This window comes from Planococcus citri, chromosome 4, assembly GCF_950023065.1.
Source record: "Planococcus citri chromosome 4, ihPlaCitr1.1, whole genome shotgun sequence".
NCBI lineage: Eukaryota > Metazoa > Arthropoda > Insecta > Hemiptera > Pseudococcidae > Planococcus > Planococcus citri.
Genome location: NC_088680.1, coordinates 45,073,021 through 45,093,881, shown reverse-complemented (window position 1 = coordinate 45,093,881; position 20,861 = coordinate 45,073,021). Strand labels below are relative to the sequence as shown.

Here is a 20,861-nt window from a genome sequence, read left to right as displayed (position 1 = left end):
GAATTGAAGTAACGAGCATGACTAACTATAGATACTAGTACCTACGAGTGAAAAGAGGTTCCTTGTGTCTATTCAAAATCTCGGAATCAAATTCCACAATCAACAAATGAAAAGGCTATGTAAATGCATAGGCTCTGGCTCTGGTCCATTTTTCCTTGTGGTTTGATTATGTGTGTATGTGTACTTACCTACTCTTCGTCATCAATATAAAATTGGGGTGTAAATAATTGTATATAGGTAGTTTATTAAGAAGTGTTTTCAATTTTATTCAATGTTGATGTGCATTTGTATTTTTGTAGGTTAAAGAACTGAAATTCGCTCAACTGCAGTAGTAAAGCATCAAGCATTTATATCATCCCTGTAAGTAAGTATAGCAGATGATTTGATCTAGTATCTCAATAAAATAGACACTTTAAAATAGACTTATAGATAAGCTATGCAAATTGATATGATTATAAAGAAAGAGATTTTCCAGCAATCAAGTTACCAGAGTGAGAACATTTATAAAAACGTTCCAAAATCTTATTTCAATTCCGTAGGCTAATCTATCCTCTCTCTTTCTCTCACATTTGTTTCATGGGAGTTCATGATACAGAAACATAGCTGAATATAGGTACCGGGCTTTCATATAAGTGTAGGTACTACACTCACAGCGACTGTATATTTTTTCTTCCATTTTTTTCCACAACAAAATAAGTTTATAAAGTGTGTTTTTTTTAAAGGTAAGTAAGCCATATCACAATAGTTCTGTTCTTCTACAGATTGTTCCAAAGTTGTATAAACTTTTATGCATAGGCATACCTAACTCAATCAAATTCGAATTTAATAAAAATATATAGGTAGCATACAAATGTTCTAACTTGATTTTCAAATGGAATACTTTCTTAAATAGGTCATGTGTTCGTAGTTCATATAAGTACTTGGGTACCTATTTTTTATTCATGTAAGTACAAAATCAAAAAAATTTATAAGAATGTGCCAAACTCAGCAAAATATCCGGTCATTATTACAGATTTCAAAGAAATGAGAAAAATAACCAATAACTAATCAAAATATTTCGTGGTCTTAGATTTTGATAGCAATAGTTCAGCTCCCAGGTCGATTTTCGAAACTGTGGCATTTTTTCCGAGTTACTGCCTTATCTTTCAACTCAAAATGAAGGATCCCATCGAATAAGAAATTCAATTTTTTTTTTAATATATATACCCTATCAGAACATTTTGAAGCACACTCTACAATTCTACATAAAGAAATAGATACCTAGATAATATAAAATGAGTTCATAATTTTAGAATTTTTTACAGATTGATTCTTTTTTTTTTTTTTTTTTTTTTGAAAAGAGAACGAAAAAATTGTCAGCACTGCATGGTCCTCAAGCCTGACTTTAATAATGTGCTTATCAAAAAAAAAAACGAAGAAAATTTTTATTATCAGAATGGAACGCAGTACCTAAGTAGGTATTTAGGTACCCATTAAAAAAAGGTTTGAAAAGAAATCAAGGAAATTTCAATCAATTATCCCAATGAGCAAAAAAATGCAGAATGAACAAAATAATCCAAATTTCGATCAAAAATAAATAGCCAAGGCTAAATTTCAACTGCTTGAATTAATTTTTTGATTTTTGACAAATTTTTGAAAATTTCAATTTGGTTTATTCACTTTATAAAAATCAAAATTCGATTAAATTGAGATAATTTAAAACTTGAATTCATTTTGAACTACTCGTACGTCTTCGACCTCCCAAATCTTTTAATGGTAGTTTTGAAGCATCGTAGAAGAATCCTATGGATTTTCAAATTTTTTGATCTTTATAGTAAAAGTACAACAAAATGAGCTCAAATGAAATACTGGGCCAGAATACTCGAGATTAGTCGTTCTCGTGACCACTTAAATTGGTTGTAAACACAAATTTTCAAAAATTGTTTCATTTATTTTCATTCTATTTTGAATTCTTCAAATTGTAATTTCAGCAAAGTGGGAAATCTTCGGTTTTTTTCGTCTTATACTTAATCATAAGATGTGATTATTGATTAACAATTTGCCAATTTCATTTGGAAAAATGAACTCACTAAGAAAAAATCGAAAATTTATAATTTTGCATAAATTGCAATATTTTTGAATTTATATCAGTCTAGACATGAATTTATTTTAGTCTGACGGGTCGTCCGAAAAAGAGGTTATACCTATTCAATTTCTTGAAAACAAAAAATCTTCATAAAACATAGAAACAAAATTGACGAATTTGGTATAGGTACAAATTCAGTTAGATGGTGTATTTGCTCGACTTTCAGGATAAACCTATTAGGTACAAGATGAAAATTTCAGATCAAAACTGTCCGCTTTGGGCGAAAAAATCATATAGATTTTCTTTCATAAATTCAATTGATGTGTGGGCTTCAATGGATAGCATACCTATGTATCTAGACTATACAAAATTTGAAAAATAGGTACCAATCAAAAATAAAAATGCGTATAGAAGTAAGAAACGGCGAGAAGAGTTTGGAAGCAGAAACGTCCAAAAAGCATATCTGAGTCCATGATGTAAATCTACCCGAGTATTAACGTTTTTCATTATACTTAGGTAAATCAATTCGGATGAGCTAATGGCGTGACAAGCTTTTTCAAGGTCAAAGAACACAAAACCTCTTATAAAAATAAGTATTTCATTTTTGAATATGGCACACATGACACAACTTTTGATTTCATATCAGATTCAAACAAACGGTATTATTGAATATTCAAAACAATTTTCTAGAGAAAATATTCCTCACTTACCTTTAGGGATTGTAATCATCTCGCCGTGATAAATTTACGTATATCAGTATTGAATTTGCCCTTATAAAAAAAAAAAAGACCTACAATCAAAGAAAACATTGAATGAAGATTCCCCCAAAATTCGTTTAGTGCCATGAGAGCATTTGTTTCCGTAAACAATAAAAACTGATCAAACGCTTAATATCTGTAGTACCTACCTTCAAAATAATGATAATTTTACTGTGAAAAATAGATCTCAAACCACGCAATTATAAGTAATTATTGTCATTATCATTTGATAGATATTACTAGAGCTCGGATTTCTATGATTTGTCATATTTTCATTCATCGCAGAAGATCGTGCATATCCTATGGATTTTTGTGAATCATGCAATTCTGAGTAAAATGAGCCCAACTTGTTAGCGCATATTTTGCATATTTTGGATATAAATGCATATAAATGCATATTTTAGACATTTTAAGCGCATATTCGTCATATTTTGACCATTTTTTCCATTTTTCGGTCATATTTTGGAAATTTTGGCCAAAAAATCCTTTTTTGGCGGTATTTTTTGTTAAAAATGGAAAAACTTTGAAAAAATTGAAAAACCGATTTTTAAATTTTTTTCACCATATGTTGAGGTAATTTGTATGTTAACCTAAAATTAATTATTTAAAGTAAAATTGAAGACTTTAACCTCATTTTTTTGAATTTCTTAATTTTTCAGCCTTCCCTCCACCTTTAAAATGAAAAATCGTTCCTATAGGTACTCATATTGATGCTGCATAAAAGTGCATATTTTGATGGATAAGGGCATATTTTGTCATAATTTGATCAAAATAAATGCATATTTTATGCGCATAAAATGATTCTTTAAACGCATAAAAATCCGAGCTCTAGATATTACACATTAGGTAGGTATTACCTAGTTCTTGTAATTATGCGCACCTATACACTGTATGACACAAGTCAATACCATTAGATCATGGATTAAAAAAATTGGAGATTTTCCAGCTATTCCAGACCACCACGATGGATTTGAATCTTTGCATAATACCAATAAAAGCATTCCATACCTAATCTGTTTTCAGTTCCATAAGTTCGCCTTTCTAGCATATTTCATTTCGCCAGGTAGGTATTTACTTTATATAAGTTGGCTCAGGCTGTATATTAACATCATTCCGTATACCTTTTCGCAAGTATAAGCCAGCGTTCACCTGCTTTATTAAAAAATTTCGCCACGATGCCCGAGAAATATTGCAAAAAATAACCCTTACATCAAATATTTTGTTCCTCCCGCTTCATCAACTATAAAATATACCTACCTAAGGCACTGTTTACTCCATCTAATACATCTCAGTATCATCTACGTAGATTGTTTTCATTATTTCAGATTACCAGCGACTATCGCTCGAGCCACCACAGCTTGACTTCTACGCTCTCTCTCGGATCCGCAGCACAAAGGACGATTCGCAATATCCTTAGTTCCTCAGATTGGCAAAAGGCAGCCTGCGACTCTATACTACGTAGGAGATACATAAGGAGAAAATAGTACACGCAGAGGCGTCGGCTCAATACGTATACCTCATTTCATTGTACACGGTGCGATAAACGTTTTTGTGATATCGAATGCACACGAATCGAGCAGCTCCGCCCCTAAATTGTAGAGAAGAAACACACGCACACACGGTTCCCAAAACTAAGCAACCGCCATGTTGGAGAGACGAAGATGGAAATAATAATGGCACAAACGGATGTAGGTAGATATAATTCGTGAACGACGATGACGCTCTTCAACCCTGACACCGCCGCAAGCCGCAAGCCACAGCAGCTTTTCCAGCGTCGGCGTCTTTTCGTGCGAAAGTTCAACTTGAAGAAAGTTTACGCTTCTTGCCGCGCAACTTTCCGCCGAGAGACTTGGTCCGTCGTCGTGAGGCTTCATACCGCGTCCGGTCAGACTCCGTTCACACAATGTTGCTTTTCTATTTCGTCAGCGCTCACGCTCACATCGAGTGGAAGGGATATCCATCACATGTGCGTGCAACGGCCGCCACCGATATATCAAACAAAATACGCTGCAGGTAATGCCAATGTGAAATTTCAATTTTATTTTTTCCTTTTTACCTTACTTACTCTTAGACCTACCTATTATGTTGTAAAAGCATATCGTATAGTAGGTGAAATTTTGTCTTTTTATAGATTTTTTGCATAATGTGTATTTTCAATATGATGCTCTGTCCATGATCCGGGCAACATTGTTGAGTTGTGTATTTTTAGTCTACGAGTATTATAGAGAGCTTTCGGCGTGTCTATTTTCGCAAGCCTATGTCAATGTCTAGTTCAAAATCGACGTTTATCACTATTACACCCATTTTTACTCTTCTCTCCCTCTCCCCGTCACTGCCTCATCTATTTTCATTTCTGTATGCTCGTGTGTTTTCTTATAAATCTCGACATTTGCTATTTCGTTTTAAAATTGCTGAATAAGTGGCGTATTTGTAGGATTATGAGTAACTCTTACTCATTCTAGCGTCTAAAACCGAGTCAACGTACTTGTTTACTCGACTGTTTATTTATTTTCGTGATAAGACGCGTGTTTTATGAATTAGTTATTCGTAGTATTTAACCTAATATGCTACCTACATGTGTATCTCAATGGTAATTTCTCATCATTGGAGGGGGGAAAAATTATCAAAAATTTCATACATGATTCATAGAAAGTTTTCTTTAATAAATTCTTGGAGCAGACATTTTTTGAAAACATTGATCGACGTGTAAGTTGAATTGGAAATGAGTATGTGCGTTGTTTCTAAACAAAGGGGGGGGGGAGTAAGGTAACTAATCTCAAGGAAATATTTTATAAACGATATGATCAGTATTAATACTAATTCTATAAATTATGCCTGAAAACTACTTGGACCATTACCAATCGGACCAACAAGATGAAAAATTTCCAATTTTATGAATTAGAAAATGAATCGTGACATTTGATTCATTGTTTTTCAAGTACCTACTTATACTTACTTAGGTATATACTGGAAAAATTGAAACATACTTATCTGTGGAAAATGACGCGGATTACCTATTAAGTTTATGCGAGAATTTGGCTGGCCGAGAATGATTACTTGAAAATTGATCAAGGTTATTGTAAACATTTCCAAAACTTATTCATGCAAAATTATTTTCAAATAGGTAGATGAAGTATTAGGTTATTTCAAGTAATAGTAAGACAGGAATTTAGTAAGCTTAATTTTTTTCAACTTGTAGTTTTACAAGAAGTTTTCATACTGAAACAATACCTACATTAATAGGTACTCTTGCAGTTTAACTACTTTAAAGTAACTTAAAGGCAAAACTTGTCCGAAAAAACAACGACTAATTTTCTATACGGGAAGAAAAAAATGTAATGAAATCCATTTAAATTTGTCTAAGTATTTGGAAACCATCATTGTTTTGTAAAACACCTATTTTAACACATAAGAGAGGTACCTACCTGTTCTGCAACTAATTTTTGAAACTGACGAAGCCAAATCAAAAGATCATGAAAAAATATAAAGTATAGGTACCTACCTAGGTACCACCAAAAAAATTTCAGCGTTGTTAAAGTGCAGTTTTCAATTTTTGGTCAATTTTTGAAAACCAATTTTGAGTCAAATATGCAAAAAAAAACTATGTAGGTATTTCCGAATGCATTAGAAACTGTTTCAAACCGTTTTGATTACCTAGTTCTAGAGTCTTTAAAAGATTTTTCCAAGTTGAAATTACTACAAAATTTTATTTAATGAAGTTGGATTATACTTGCTTAGATTACTGGAGAAAAAAATGTACCTACACCTCCAAATTTTTAAAATACGGATGGAGGCTCCAAAACGACCTGAAACCGCCTCAAATCGACTCAGAATGTTAAAATTAACGGTACAAGTAAATTTTAGCTTTTCAACTCCCTTACCAGAAATTTTATGAAAATTTCATGGAGATTTATCAATTACATATTAGAAAACTTTCATGATGCTTCTGAACTGTTCAAAATAGTTCAAACCTGTTTATATGGATCAAGAAAGGGAGGAAGGTCAAAATAAGTTTTCCATATGAATTTGGTAAGATGATGATTTTTCTCAATTTTGGCACATTGATTTTCAAAAATTCATCAAAAATCAAAAAATGCACTTCAACGTCTGAAATTTTGATTGGTGATGCATTTTTTCATGCCCTTTTGATTTAACTTTGTAAAGCTCAAAAATTGTTCCTCTTTCAATTAATGTTCTCAAAATTTGAAAATCAGTTTGGTCAGTTGTTGTGAATGGAAAAGTGAGCTACTAACTCTCTCTTTCTCCTCTTTAAGAATTGGCCCGGAACAAACGTAATTTTGACCAACTTCTCTCCCTTGTTTATAAAAAATCCATTAGGTATGTAATTGAAATTAATCAGTTGAAAAATATTATTTTAAAAAATGAAAATTGAAATCTGGGGGTCTTTTCAAAATTTGCGGGACGCAAAAAATTCAGCTGACTTTCTGACATTATGCCAGGCTTTTAAGAACTTGAAATAAAATCGATCGACTTTAAGAGATGTCATAATAAGTAGGTATGTCAGACATTTGAAAACGAAAAAAAAAAAAATTATGACTTTCTTACTTTATGTCAGACTTTTTCAAACTTCGAAGAACCGATCAAATTGTGTGAGGTCGACGTTAGAAAACTTGGAAAAAAACATCTTGACTTTCTGACATTATGTTGGAATAGACTTTTAAGAACTTGGAAATTTTTTAAATTGTTTTTCTGAAATTAACTATGTCAGTCAGAACTTTGGGGGGGGGGGGATACATGAAATTTTTACTATCAAACTTTCAAAAATGACTTTTTGAATTTGGAATTCTAAACATTGAGTTAACTTGAGCAAAAATATTTATCCGTGATTTAAAACTTTCCCTGAGGAGACTTTACACAAATTCTCATCTGAGACTCATCATTTTTCAGATCCTCAGGAAATCGGAAGCTGGAGTAATTGCCTTTTTCTTCTCTTGTCAATGGTCCTGGGCTCAATTTTTTCAAGATTCTCTTTCTACAACTCCAGGTCTCACTACTTACTTAGAAAGTACATCGATACGTCCCAAAATATTTTCTATCCGACAGTTTTTCAAGACCTTCAACAAAAACCCTTCACTTTCAGTGCCGGTTTCAAGGGGGGGGGGGTTGGGTGAGAATCCCTCCCAAAAGTCCTTTAAAAAAAATGATGATAAAAAGTGGGAATTTTCCAAGCATTTTTGCGCTCTTGTTTCACTGAGATGGATGCCGATTACAATCCTACGAGTATGTTAAGCTTGTTCTAAAATTGTAGAAACAAACTTGGAAATTTTTTAAAATTTTGTGTCTTTCTTTACTTGAGCAATGAGCACGTAATAACTTCATTTTTTCATGTTTTTTTTTTTAGAGGAAAAGGTCTTTTTATTTTTCTCAAGCCCATCATTATAGGTATATTCGTAGTCGCACACTATTTACCTTAAATACTACTTACTTTGCAGGCAAATTTTAGTCACTGAAGTCCCTCCTTTTTAAAAATTAAATTTAAAAAAAGTGACATATTTTTTTAGTTTCTGCTCTCCGAGATGCTTGATTTTGCCCCCTTCCCCACCCAAAAAAGTGAGATGGCAAAATTTGTTGGTTCGGGCCCAATCATCCCCCTCAAAGGAAAAATCCTGGCACTGGACTGCTCACTTTTATTTTTATTTTTTTTGAATTCATCAAAATTGTAGGTCTTCTTGAACACATGATCCCTTACAAAATTTCATAAAATGGTACCATATTTTATGCCTCGTGTTCAATAAGTAATCTTATTTTGTAACGAGCACTTCCTTCACCTCCGCCTCATCAACTCATGATTGAGAAAATATTGTACCCATCGAATGAATAAGAAACTATCTATACCTGATCAAAATAAATCAGTATGAAAAAAAACATGGAATTAAAAATCTTTAAAACGATCATCTTAGACCACACCTATTCCAGGAAAATGCTGAGCTAAAATTCAAATTGAAAACCGATCAGGTAGTTTGTGATAAAATTAAATCATTAATTCGGCTATAGAATTTCCAATAAAAGAAATAAACGTCGGTAGATAATATTTTAATCTTCGACTTAGTAGACGAGTTGACTGTCACAAAATAAAATATTATCAATTTATTATGCAGTTCAGTACTAAACCAGAAATGTATAAATATCTAATTTCTTCGCTATAAGACTATTTTTATAATATTCTAAACCATAAATTGGCTATAGACATGAATTAAAATCCTTCTGGTCGTAATCAAAAACCTGCAAAAGTGTAGTTAGTTGTTGGTAATAGGTACCTACCTATTCTAATTCAAAATTGCACGTGTGCCAAATCATAATGAATGCATATTATTAAAGTCAATTCATCTGGGTACCTACTCGTAATTAAATTCAACATAGATGATTCAGTAGGTATAAGTAGCGTCAGAATACAAAATTCAGCTGATCGAACATCGAACTTCACCGTTTTAATGAGTATAGATTTGGAAAAAAATAGATTACAGAAACCAACATATCTGGTATCTATTTTTTTTTCTGCAAATATCAACATCAGTAGGCGAATTTCTTGGAACAAATTTTCGTTAAAGAAAATCGATTCTTAGGCATAGAAAATTTTTCGGATAATTTTATATTTTTCTTTGAAAGCAAACGAAACAAGTAAAGTCTATTAAATCCGGTCGTAAAATATTTCGGTTTTTGTCGATTCCACCAACAGATATTCCTTTAAATAAAAAGTTACTATAGGTTCGAAGTTATACACACACTTTTCTTCTACGTATAAGTACATATATTTTCAACATGTGTAGTATTCTCGTACACTCATTTAATTTTAATCGAGCTTTTATAATGTCTCCTCGTATACGTTGGTTAGATTTTCACAACGTAATGAAAATCTCTTCCAAACAAATACGTAGTATCAAAATCGAGTCTCAGTTTTAATCTGGCTAATGTGGACTGATGGCTAGAGAGGAGCTTACATGTGTTTTTACGATATTTTGGATATTCTCCCTTTATATAAGTGTACCATTGCCTTCGACTATGTACTTCTAAAAGTAACTTCTCATTTAGTTAATGCAATCGCGTGCAACGTCGTTTTTTTTCTCGAAGATATCACAATTTCCATCCTGATGTCAATTCCAGTTTCTATGGCCTATCCAGCGTTAACCATATAATTCCAAAATTACCTTAGGATTTTATAGTATACCCGGATAGCTCGATACTTGCTTTATTACGTTTCAGATTCTCTTAACCCATCGTCATCGTCTATTCAGACATTTTGTTAATATAAAAACACCTTTGATAATTACACCATTTTCATTATAGAAATGAAAAAGCACCCTTTACTCTACGACTGGGTCATCCAATACCGTCCTAGGAACGATTATCACCTCGTAAGCAAATTCCCAAGCTCGTTACGAATCTTATAGGTACATTTAAATCAGCCATCTTCAAGGTGATGCATCTGCCTTTTAAGATAGATACTGCGAACAATACTTACATTCGAGTATTTAGGTAGAGGAAGAAAAAAACACCGCATCCACGCATCCTTCAGGCACCATTTCAGTTGAACGACCTCTTTGAAGGTTCACGATATTCTATTTTATACAATAGATTTACCAATGCAAACCCCAGTGGTTTCATTGTTTACTTCCTCGAAAGGGTTAAGGAAACATGTCAAATAAATTACACGTCTTCGACCTTTTTTCTCTTCTTTTCTTTTTACATATAAACTAGTTTCGTGTATAGTAAAATACAGATAAAAAAAGAATTCATTGTGAATATCTACTCATCGAATATTCGAAGGCCAATGTCGATGTACCTGCGACCGCCAGCATCACCAAAATATCCACTCAACCCTTTTAACATTGCTTTTATCGTATTGTTTCCATTCAAATACCTAATACGTTGACGTATACAATCTACATAACCTTGAATTCGAACACGTTGATTTCCTCTCTGCAGAAAAAAAAAAACTATTTACTTTGTTTCGTTCATCGATCACCAAAAAAAAGTCTACGTGACTATTAAAATAGAAACAGCATCGTACAAGTAGGTAGATATACTCGTATAGTGGTAGGTGATGATGATGGTGTCCTAAGTAGGCTGCACACGAAAAAATTAAAACCACCTGGTATGTTTATTCGCAGCACCACCAATTAGTAATTTGTGAATACCGGTGGCAAATGTAATAAATTTTATTATACGTTTGAAAAACTCGTCAATAAAATATCAATTTCAATATTATAAGCTACTTGATACATGTTATAATTATTTTATATATACCTACTTAAGTAATTAAACTACATTATATGTTGCAGGGTTCGTTCATAAGCTGGCAGATCCTGGTACAGATTTAATCCTAAGTCATCGTTGCTGAGTATATATGATGCTTCCTGTACGTATACTGAATGTATCCTGAGTGCTTGTCTATCCGGTATACCTTCAGGATACGTAACAGGAGGTACCACCGTACATCGTTCCATCGTCTTCCATGCTGTGGCCTGCCTACGACGAATTACTAAGGAGAAAATTTTAATTTATGTAAGTTATTGTGGATAAAAATATCTAATATAGGTATCATAAGTCCATAATAAATTGCAGCAGAACAATAGTAATTGCACGAAGAGAAATAACAACACCACAATATAATCCACATTTAAAACATTCAACTGGTAGGTATCTAGATAATATGTGCTTTTGAATGAAAAGAATGAATAAAAAAATACCATTTGCCAAGCTCATCGTAATACATAGAACCAGTTTACAACCTGTAAATGACATTTACCATGTAACATCGTGTAAGTAATATGTACCTACTTATAATAATTTAATTCTTATTAATATTTCGCATTGTTATAAACACTCGTAGCTTAAACTAGTACATACTACATATAAGAATACCGTGCTATGTATGTAAATAAACAACCCATCGTGAGCAGAAAAAAAGCAAACACTTTGAACTTGAGAGAAATTTATCGTCTCATAAGTTCAAAGTTACACACTACATATATACCTCGTCGTGTCATGCCACCAAGCAACCCATTGAAGAATAAAAATTTCCCTGACATAAGACACGCAGAGTAGACAACAAACAATCCCATGCCATCGTACTGAACGAACCATGACCCTATCTGTGATTTTGTTGCTTTTATAGGTTAACTACGATAGATAAGTCTAGATGGAAAAATTCCACCACTCTTTCGTCATCATTAAGCCCATTAAAAAAATCCATAGTTGTGTTGTGTATGATATGAGGAGTTTATTCACTCGAACAAAACCTAAAAGAGTAAATGCTATGAGACAACGATTGTTAAATACACAAACAGCATCGGAATGTATTTCTTTTTAACGAACGTTTATTCGACTTGATAGGGTACAATTAAAAGAACTCGATTCCGGTCATATTCAGCACAACATAGAGTGGCCCAGTGAAAAGAAAAGAAGAGAGAAGGCGGTAATAAAAACTCGAGAGTGACGAGAGTTTTGTCACAGTGAGTTGTGCTCGTATCACAATTATAATGCTTAAGCACACACTGTACGATGACAAATCTGATTTGCATAATAATTTTAGATTTTATCGATAATATAGGCTACATTAATACCTATATGTTGGAGATTTTCGGCTGAAAATTTTATACCTGTACCGAAGTAGATAAATCAAGATTCCGAATTTATAAAATCGTATAAAAAATGTGTTATTTGTGAAATTCGGAGATTTGTCCCGCAAAAGAAGCTGCAAAGATGCAGGCTTAGGAAATATTCCATTTTTTTTTTTTTTGTGAATTTATGACATAAATTTTATTATTGCTTGTTATTTCAAACATTTGTAATGCAATATCTCCGTTAAATGAGAACAACTCGAATTTACTTTACTTTCAAGGAGGTTCACGAATACCCACATGACGTATTTCTTATAGGTTGAGATTTGTCGTTCATTAAAATCGCCATAATTATCGCCATTATGTCTTTTAAATTCGAGAAGTAGATACCTATAAGTATATTTTAAGGTAAGTGAAACTGAACCGATGGAGACCCCCAGCAAAGATTCATTTACCTTTTTCTTACTTATTAAATTTAATAACCAAACACTGCTGTGTATCCTCGATAATTACGTTGAAAATAAGATTCATAGGGTGTTCCAAAAATATGTCTGCAAACTTTAAATCAAATGAACTTCGTAAATTATTTTTCGAAAAAAAAAACATCTTCTTGTTTAGCTCAATTTAAGTGCAGAGGCAAGGTAAAATATTAAATACTAGTTGAACAAAATATTACTCATAACTTCATAAGGGATAAAATAATTTTTTCGAAAGCGACGAGAGTTTTGAAAATTAAATTTTGATTAAGTATGCAATTTGAACCAGAAAAAAATTACAAGACCTTCAATGATGAAAGCAAGGTCAACAGTTTGAAACATGGTCACCTTCAAGTATCTTGAACCCCCCCCTCCCTCCTGGAAAAAATACGTTAAGCTCAAAATGATTTCAAAAATAAATGTATACGGTAGTTCCTTGTTGATTTGTGTGGAAAAAATAATAATAAAATCCTCATCTGCGGTGAGCTTAAATCTGCAGATTTGTTTTCCTATTTCAGACCGCAACAGACTATTTGAAAAATCTTATGTTAGCTCACTTTCCTCTCAATCGAAGTCATATGATATCAAGTTCAAGCAAATTGGATGATAATCGTAAGTACCCATCCTACCTCCACTTCTCCCAAAACCAAAAAAATAGGCTATCATTGTACTGTTTTCCATTTTGAAATATCAAAATCTCACAGCATTTAAAAAAGCAAAAAATTGGGATTGAATCTACAGAATGAGAGTTTTTTTTATCCAAAAGGATAATTGAGAACGATTTTACATGAAAGAATTACATTTTTCAGTGAGGTGAGAGGAAGGGAACTGGAAAGGGGTCTTTTTACACTTGATTTTTTGAAACAGGTAATGGAAAATTATGCGATTATTTCTACGTAATTTGTATCAAAAATTAAAACTATTTCAATCATTCCATTGTATCGAAGAAAATGTTTTTAAAAATATCTTTATTTTGACCAAGTATTTATGAAACTGCAGTTTTATCATTTCCAATCTCAGGGGTAAGGGGTGGGGGTGGGGGGAGGGTAGAAGTAGAAAAACATTCGGAATCAAATATCTTCATACTTATAAATACCTATCAATAATTTTTCAAAACAAAATATAACTCAAGTACCTATAATGCAAAATTTTGAATTAATTATTATTTTTTTTTTTAAATTTAAAATCAGAGAATCATACTTAAGATTACACATTTAAGCCAATGAGTCTATTGTAGACATTGATTTCATTTTGGTGAAGAATTTGAATGTTCTCGCAATTCTAGTCTTGTGAAGACGTGATTGGAGGTGAAAAGAAAAAAATTGTGTACAGGCAGGTTTACAAAAAAATAACATAGGTACGTACTTTATTTTAAATAGATTTTTTACTGAAATTTTTTGAGAATTTGAAATTTTTGAATCAGCACAGGAAAAAATTTTGATCAACGAGAAAAGCTTTTATTTTCATTTTTCACCTTGTGAACCTACTTGAACCTTTTTTTATCTCAATTATCGACAAGGAACCTTCTCACGATGCCATTCTCCGATTTAAATACAATTGCAATTTTTGGAAAAATTGTGTTCTGAAACTCCCATAACCACAATTTTATTTGCATATTTCATTCTTCAATTTTTGACGAATTTTTAAAAACTAGAAGCAACCATTTCTAGAGGTTTGTTTTTTCAAACACCTATTGGTATTTATTTTGGAAAAATGATGCAAATTAGTGCCGAAATTAATTCCTATTATGTAATTTCTTTGAACCAAATTTCACAATTTCTGGGCATCTGAAGCGTCTAGCAAAATTTTAGATTTCTCCAGAAGACTTGAAAATTAATTTTTGGACAGCTCAGAAAGCAGTTTTGGTTTGTTCTCGACTTTTTTGAAGAGTTCATTCACACTTGGGCCAATTTCCAGGTGGACCTTTCGAGTGTATTTTTTGACCTGCATATTTTGGAAAAAAAATTCAAATCCTACAGAATTTTTGATTTGTAGGAAAACTTTTGAAATTGGCACAAATGGCTGCATTTCATCTAAAAAGCCAACCTTCGAATCCAAATTTTAAACTACAAACAGAAAAAATGACCCACAGCTTGATTTTAAGCTGCTGAAATCAATTTTCCATTTTCCACGCCTTCAGAAAAAATTCAAAATTTTTTGAGAAATTGAAAATCGCGCTAGAAGCTCTAGACTGGCGGAAATTATTGTGAATTTTGATCAGGGAAATTATTAAGATAAGATAACACATTTCACGATGGTTTCAAAAATCTTGTTATTGTTAGCTGACGTCATTTTTACGAAACACCTTATACCAGAAAACACCTTTATCGAAGCGAAAAGTAATACTCGTATACTCAGCATGAGTTTAAAATTCGATTTCACGTATAATTATATGAAAAATAGAGGGGGAAAATCTGTAATAAAAACTAGTATCGTACTATCAAAATAACAGAATCGCTCTCATAAAACTTATTTATCGAATACAAAATTAAAATGTAGGTATGGGTAAGTATCTACCTACCTATATGCATATGCAACTTATATATATACTCGCGAATTACAAAGTAGTCTTAATTTGAATCTCATTAATTAACCTAAACGAGTAATTCTGCGATACAGTAATGCATATGCATGCACCCAGGGAGTATGCTAATTAAGATTTAATTATATCTACGAAAGTAATAATATTCAGTCGTTTGCCATTTTGAAACCTCGAGGAAACATTTTGCAATCAACTTAGACCAGTATTTTACCAATGTAGGGATATTTTACACAGTATAGATTTTCATCTGCTATATAGTCTAGTATCACCTTTTCGAAACCTTCACCAATAAAGCGAATTACCTATAGCACAATAGAAGAGAAAGCTGTATTTTGGGCCAATCCGAATCGATCTAGCATTTTATCGTCAAGATACTTTCCTCCCTTATAGAAAAGATACAGATACCTATACGATTGTTTACACCTTACAACCCTTTCTCTTTTATTTCCTTTATAGCCACTTTCTAAATTTTTCACCACAATAATACAGCCATTAAATAGGTTAGTTTGTGATCGTTTAGCTTGTGATTCGGTGTAATGTGAAGGGTTTCGAGACTGCGGAAGTGAAAAATGTGTGCTAGGGAGTTCGGTGCGAATAATTACAGGTAGCATTGGCGTCGTCTAGGTTCAAACCAATCAGCTAATTAAACGAAAGGGATTATTTTCAAGATTAAGTACCAAACACCGGATTGAATTTGAAAATACTCGAGAACTCAACATGGCGATGGAGAAGACCTCGGTAAGTGTAGAATTATTATTTATGTAGGTATCAAAATTTATAACTCAATAGGTACCTATCCATTTTTTTTTGAGCAACTGAAATTAAAACCCTACAGTGAAATAATCTTCGACACATTAACGCAGTATTTATATAAAATTACCATGAAAATCAATTCGTTGGAAATTGGAAAAAAAATACTAATAATCGAGTAAACAAGCAGCACCTAAACAAGACATTCAGATCGAATAAGTATATAGGTACCTATACTACTACTAAAATTACTCACAGTCATAAATTGTCAAACGCTATTAAAAAGAAAAACCAAGTTTAGTGTTAATCGTCGTATCTGCTGGTCTTCCATTTGTTATGTAAATTATTTTTAAAAATCTTTTTTATGCTTGTTCCCTCGCTACGAAAATAATTTATAAAAATAATACCTACACATGAAAAATGAAATCTTTAAATTAGGACGCGCTCGTATAGCCACAAATCCGACAACAAAAAATAAAAACCATAAAACTGACAGAAAAATTATATAAATAAGATGAATATAACGACTACGCCAGGACATTTGCATATTTGCATTACGTTATTTATTTTTTTTCTCTTTCTCGAGAGTCTGTCTTTGAATACAACATCAAAAAACAAGTGAAACGATTAGAGAAAAGTTTAGAATGGGTTTAAAAATATCTAGTAAATCATCGAAGAAGTGAACTTACACATGGAGCGAATATCTGCGAAGAAAAAAAAGAAAAGGGTCGAACTGAATTTCAAATTGGTAGGTGGTATAGATATGAGCTTTCATTTCACCAAAGTGCAATTTTTTCAAATTTTGAAAATTCAATTTTTCTAATAAGTATGTGACTATCTGTATCATTTCGGAGAGAATTTGATAGATAAATGTTTGTAATTTCTTGCAATTTTTTGATTGATAATTTTAAAAGTCACCTATTGAGAAGAAAGAAGCCTACTTGGCAGAAACATTTCTGAAACAGACAAAGCTAAATCGAAATAATACCTAATTGCAAAAATACACTATTAATCAAAATTTTTGGTGCTAAAGAGCATTTTTCGATTTTTGGTGAATTTTTGAAAATCAAATTCGGACCAAAAATGGGACACATTAAAATTTTACAAAATTAACCTACAAAGCTGAAATTTGGTTTGTAGGTACTGCCCAATTTTTGAACCTTTAAATTGGTTAGAAATAGTTTAGAACCGTTTTGAGCAGTTTTGGAGGCTTCCAGTAGACTTTTGAAGGTTGAAATTTCCATTAAATTTCATCGAATGAAGTTAGGAAGCTAAAATTTACCAAACACTTTGATTTCAACATTCCAAGTCAACGGAACCTGGTTTCAATTCGTTCTGGAGCCTCCATCCATATTTCGGGGATTCGTGGTTTTCAAAAATTAAAATTTTGAGGAAATTTCAACTTTAAAAAATTCAATGGAGGTTTCATAAATTACTCAAAACGGATTGAAACTATTTCTAATCAATTTCGGAGGCCAAATATGAAGTATCCTACGCAATTTCAACTTTCCATCTGATCAATTGGTGAAATTTAATTTTTTCACATTTTTTTTGGTTCAATATTTTCTTAAAAATTTAAAAAAAATTTAAAAATTCACTTTGGCACCAGAAATTTTGAACGGTAATATTTTTTTGCATTGCCCTTTCAAAGTTCGCTTAACCCAGTTCAAAAATTTTTCTGTCCTGTTGAGTAATAAGTCATGCTTGATTTCAAAATTCACAGAGTTCACATTTAATTTGAGATAAAACGATGACTCAAGTTTTGAGTGAAAGAAATTATTGTAATATCGAGTCCTTTGAGTAGATACCAAAAGAGCAAAAAATGCATGCATTATATCTAATCATAAAATTTAGGGGTTATCTACCTTTTTTCCTCAATGGTAATTTTGTCCCCAATTTTGATCTCTCTTAATAATTTATTTTTAGTTCGCTCTTGCTTATAGACTGCTTTAAAAAAAAAAACTACTTTCAAGCCAATGAATTGATTTTCAAAATTCAACAGGTGGAAATAAATTCAAAAAGTCAATCAATTTAATTTTTTTTGAAAAATGCCCTAAATTATATTCTGAAATGATGAAGTTCAAATAAATCATTATAGGTCTAACCTATTTTTTCCCTTATACCTACCTACGCAATTTATTTTTTGGATCAGTGGAGCCCAATATTTCAAATCTCTAAAAAATTTATAAATTTAAAATTTAAAATTTTTTCTAAATTTTGAAATTTGCAAATTTTGTGACTTCCTTTGTAGAACAGGAGAGGGGGGGAGGGTTGAGTGAGAAGAATATTGATGTTTTTCTTGATTTTTAAACAAACAAAAAAAAAATTCAACAATTTTTTTTTAGGAACCAAAGAAAGTTGGAATTTGAATACCTACTTAAAACGAAAAGTTACCTACCTTACAAAATTAATACCTACCTAATTTTTATCAAGTCAAATTGATTAGTACTTAATCACAGAATGATTCAAAAAAGGCAAAGTAGGTATAAGTTTCAATACTCGAAAAATTAACAGAAAAAAATTGGACGAGTTTAAAAATTTACCTAGGTTGGTAGTACCTATTTCGTAATTGTCCACGTTAATATAATCCGTATGTGTCGTATTGTGAATCGTAATTATCGTCTGTAAATATTCTGTAATTTTTTTGCCTGTGTCGTATATATTAATCAACCAATATATAATCATTTTCGAGAAGTGATAAAAGAATAACTATTTGAAGTTCTTGATTTTCGTAACATATCGTTAATAATTTGGTTTCGAGTCTACGAAATACGTAACTGCCCTTCGAGTGGGAAAAGGGCATAAGTTACAGTATATTGACAGGTTTTTATAGAACTGATATGTTTTTGCCAATTAATCATCACAACAAAAACTGAAATTTTTTGAAACCAATTTTTGGGAAAATTTACAGAAAAATATCTATTTTCTAATCAATTTTTGCAAAATCCAAAAAGGGGAAATTGTGTGATTTTTTTTCGCAATCATCCTCAATTTTTACCAGTATTAGGGTACTTTGCTCAAAAAAAATGTATTTATGAACTCAGGAGTCAGTTTGTCACTAAGAAAGTAAAAGAGGGAAAAGAGGAGTCATATGAAATAAAACGACAATGGCTAGACAGTTCAAAGTCAATTTCTTCGAAAAAAAAATGTTATTTATCCGTTGTCAAGTAGTGAAAAAATTGAAAAAAAATTATTAATTTTTTCAAAAATTGATATTTTATTGTTTAAAATTTTGATGTATGGTGGAAAATGGAAAAATAAATTTTAAAATAAAAAAAATGATTCAAAAGTAGGTAGTACAAAGAAAGAAACACATGAAATTGGACTAAAAATTGAAAAACAGAAACAAAAAAAAACAATCAAATTCATTCAATTTAATCATAGGACTTTTACGTTCCAATTTTCTAAGAAATCAAATCAAATAAAAAATATCTGAAAATTGTTACACCGATCATTTGATCATTTAAAGCACTTATTCGCCTAGAAATCTACAACACTGCGCCTCTGATGTGAGAAAAGCCAACATGGGTGATAATTACCCAAACATCCTATTTGAAAGCTTCGCTCCCTTCATGGTCATATCACTCAACTCCGAACCAATTCTCACGCTACATAAATTAATTATCGAGCTGCAATTTATCTCACACCACGATACGTACATAACTACGAAGGAGAGAAAAAACAGAGGCAGGCCAAAAAAAAACCAACCACAACACGAAAATTCCATACAAGTTACCGTTCTTCGAGTCACCACCGCTACACCACTGGTTCATAATGGATCGCTTTCTATCGCATAAATCTCATTAATGAACATTCGCTAATGACAATTTGGTTAATAAAAAACATTTGGTGTATCCATTAAAACACACATACAGCGCACACCCGCATATTAAATCGAGTGCCAACGTGTTCGATTCTAGGGAGAGGGGGGAGGGGTAGGGAATGAGGAGAAGGAACCGCTATCGTACGATACCTACTACAAAATGAATTAATTAAAATTCAAAATGTATAAAAAAATCAACAAAATGAAACCTATACCATTATCAAGTGCTTAGGTACTTATTTCAATTTTCAAAAAAATATTCAAAAAAGACTATTTGGGACTTAAGCCCATTGAAGAAATTACAAAAAACAACGCCGCCCTTTAAAAATCATTTAAACGGTACGTCATCGAATGATAATTTATGGATCGGTGTGTTTTCTTTTTCGTGTCCAGACAACGTTTATTTTCTATTTATAAGATCGTAAAATTTTACGATCATTCGCGGTTAGCGTTATACGCTCTGTACAAAGTCTACAAGGTAGCTCTGTCCGCAACTCTATCTACACGAAGTATTCGACACTTTGGTCTGTTCGAGTCTCGAGAACTAGTGCCCTCTGATGGTAAATCGAGCAAAGTACACGATGTCGTCATGGAAACACGACTGTTTCGGCAGCGGGTTGTCCTTGCTAATCGTAATTCTTAAGCAGGATGACAGGAATACGAACGGCCATCGAGCTCAAGGATTCAACCATTATATCGTACGGCTGGCTATATTACTATAATAAGTATGGTATAATACGTTCAAATGAGAATAGAAATATCTCCGAATGCAGTCCTTTTTCAGCCTACGAGCACGATCGAGGCGAGGCGACGTGACAAATTGAGAAAGATCTGGGTCTGCAAATGCTGCGGCAGCCATCATCGCG

The 20,861-nt window shown here is 32.2% G+C and overlaps 2 long non-coding RNA genes across 2 annotated transcripts in view; one reads left to right on the top strand and one right to left on the bottom strand.

Moving 5' to 3' along the window:
* The window catches only part of LOC135844908 (uncharacterized), a 613,622-nt gene that overhangs the window by 362,979 nt on the left and 229,782 nt on the right, over positions 1-20,861 (bottom strand). The window lies entirely within an intron of this gene.
* Positions 15,939-20,861, top strand: part of LOC135844909 (uncharacterized) — a 46,503-nt gene continuing 41,580 nt past the window's right edge. Inside the window, exon 1 of the long non-coding RNA XR_010558667.1 lies at positions 15,939-16,160. This is a non-coding gene — a long non-coding RNA (uncharacterized LOC135844909). The remainder of the gene's footprint in view (positions 16,161-20,861) is intronic.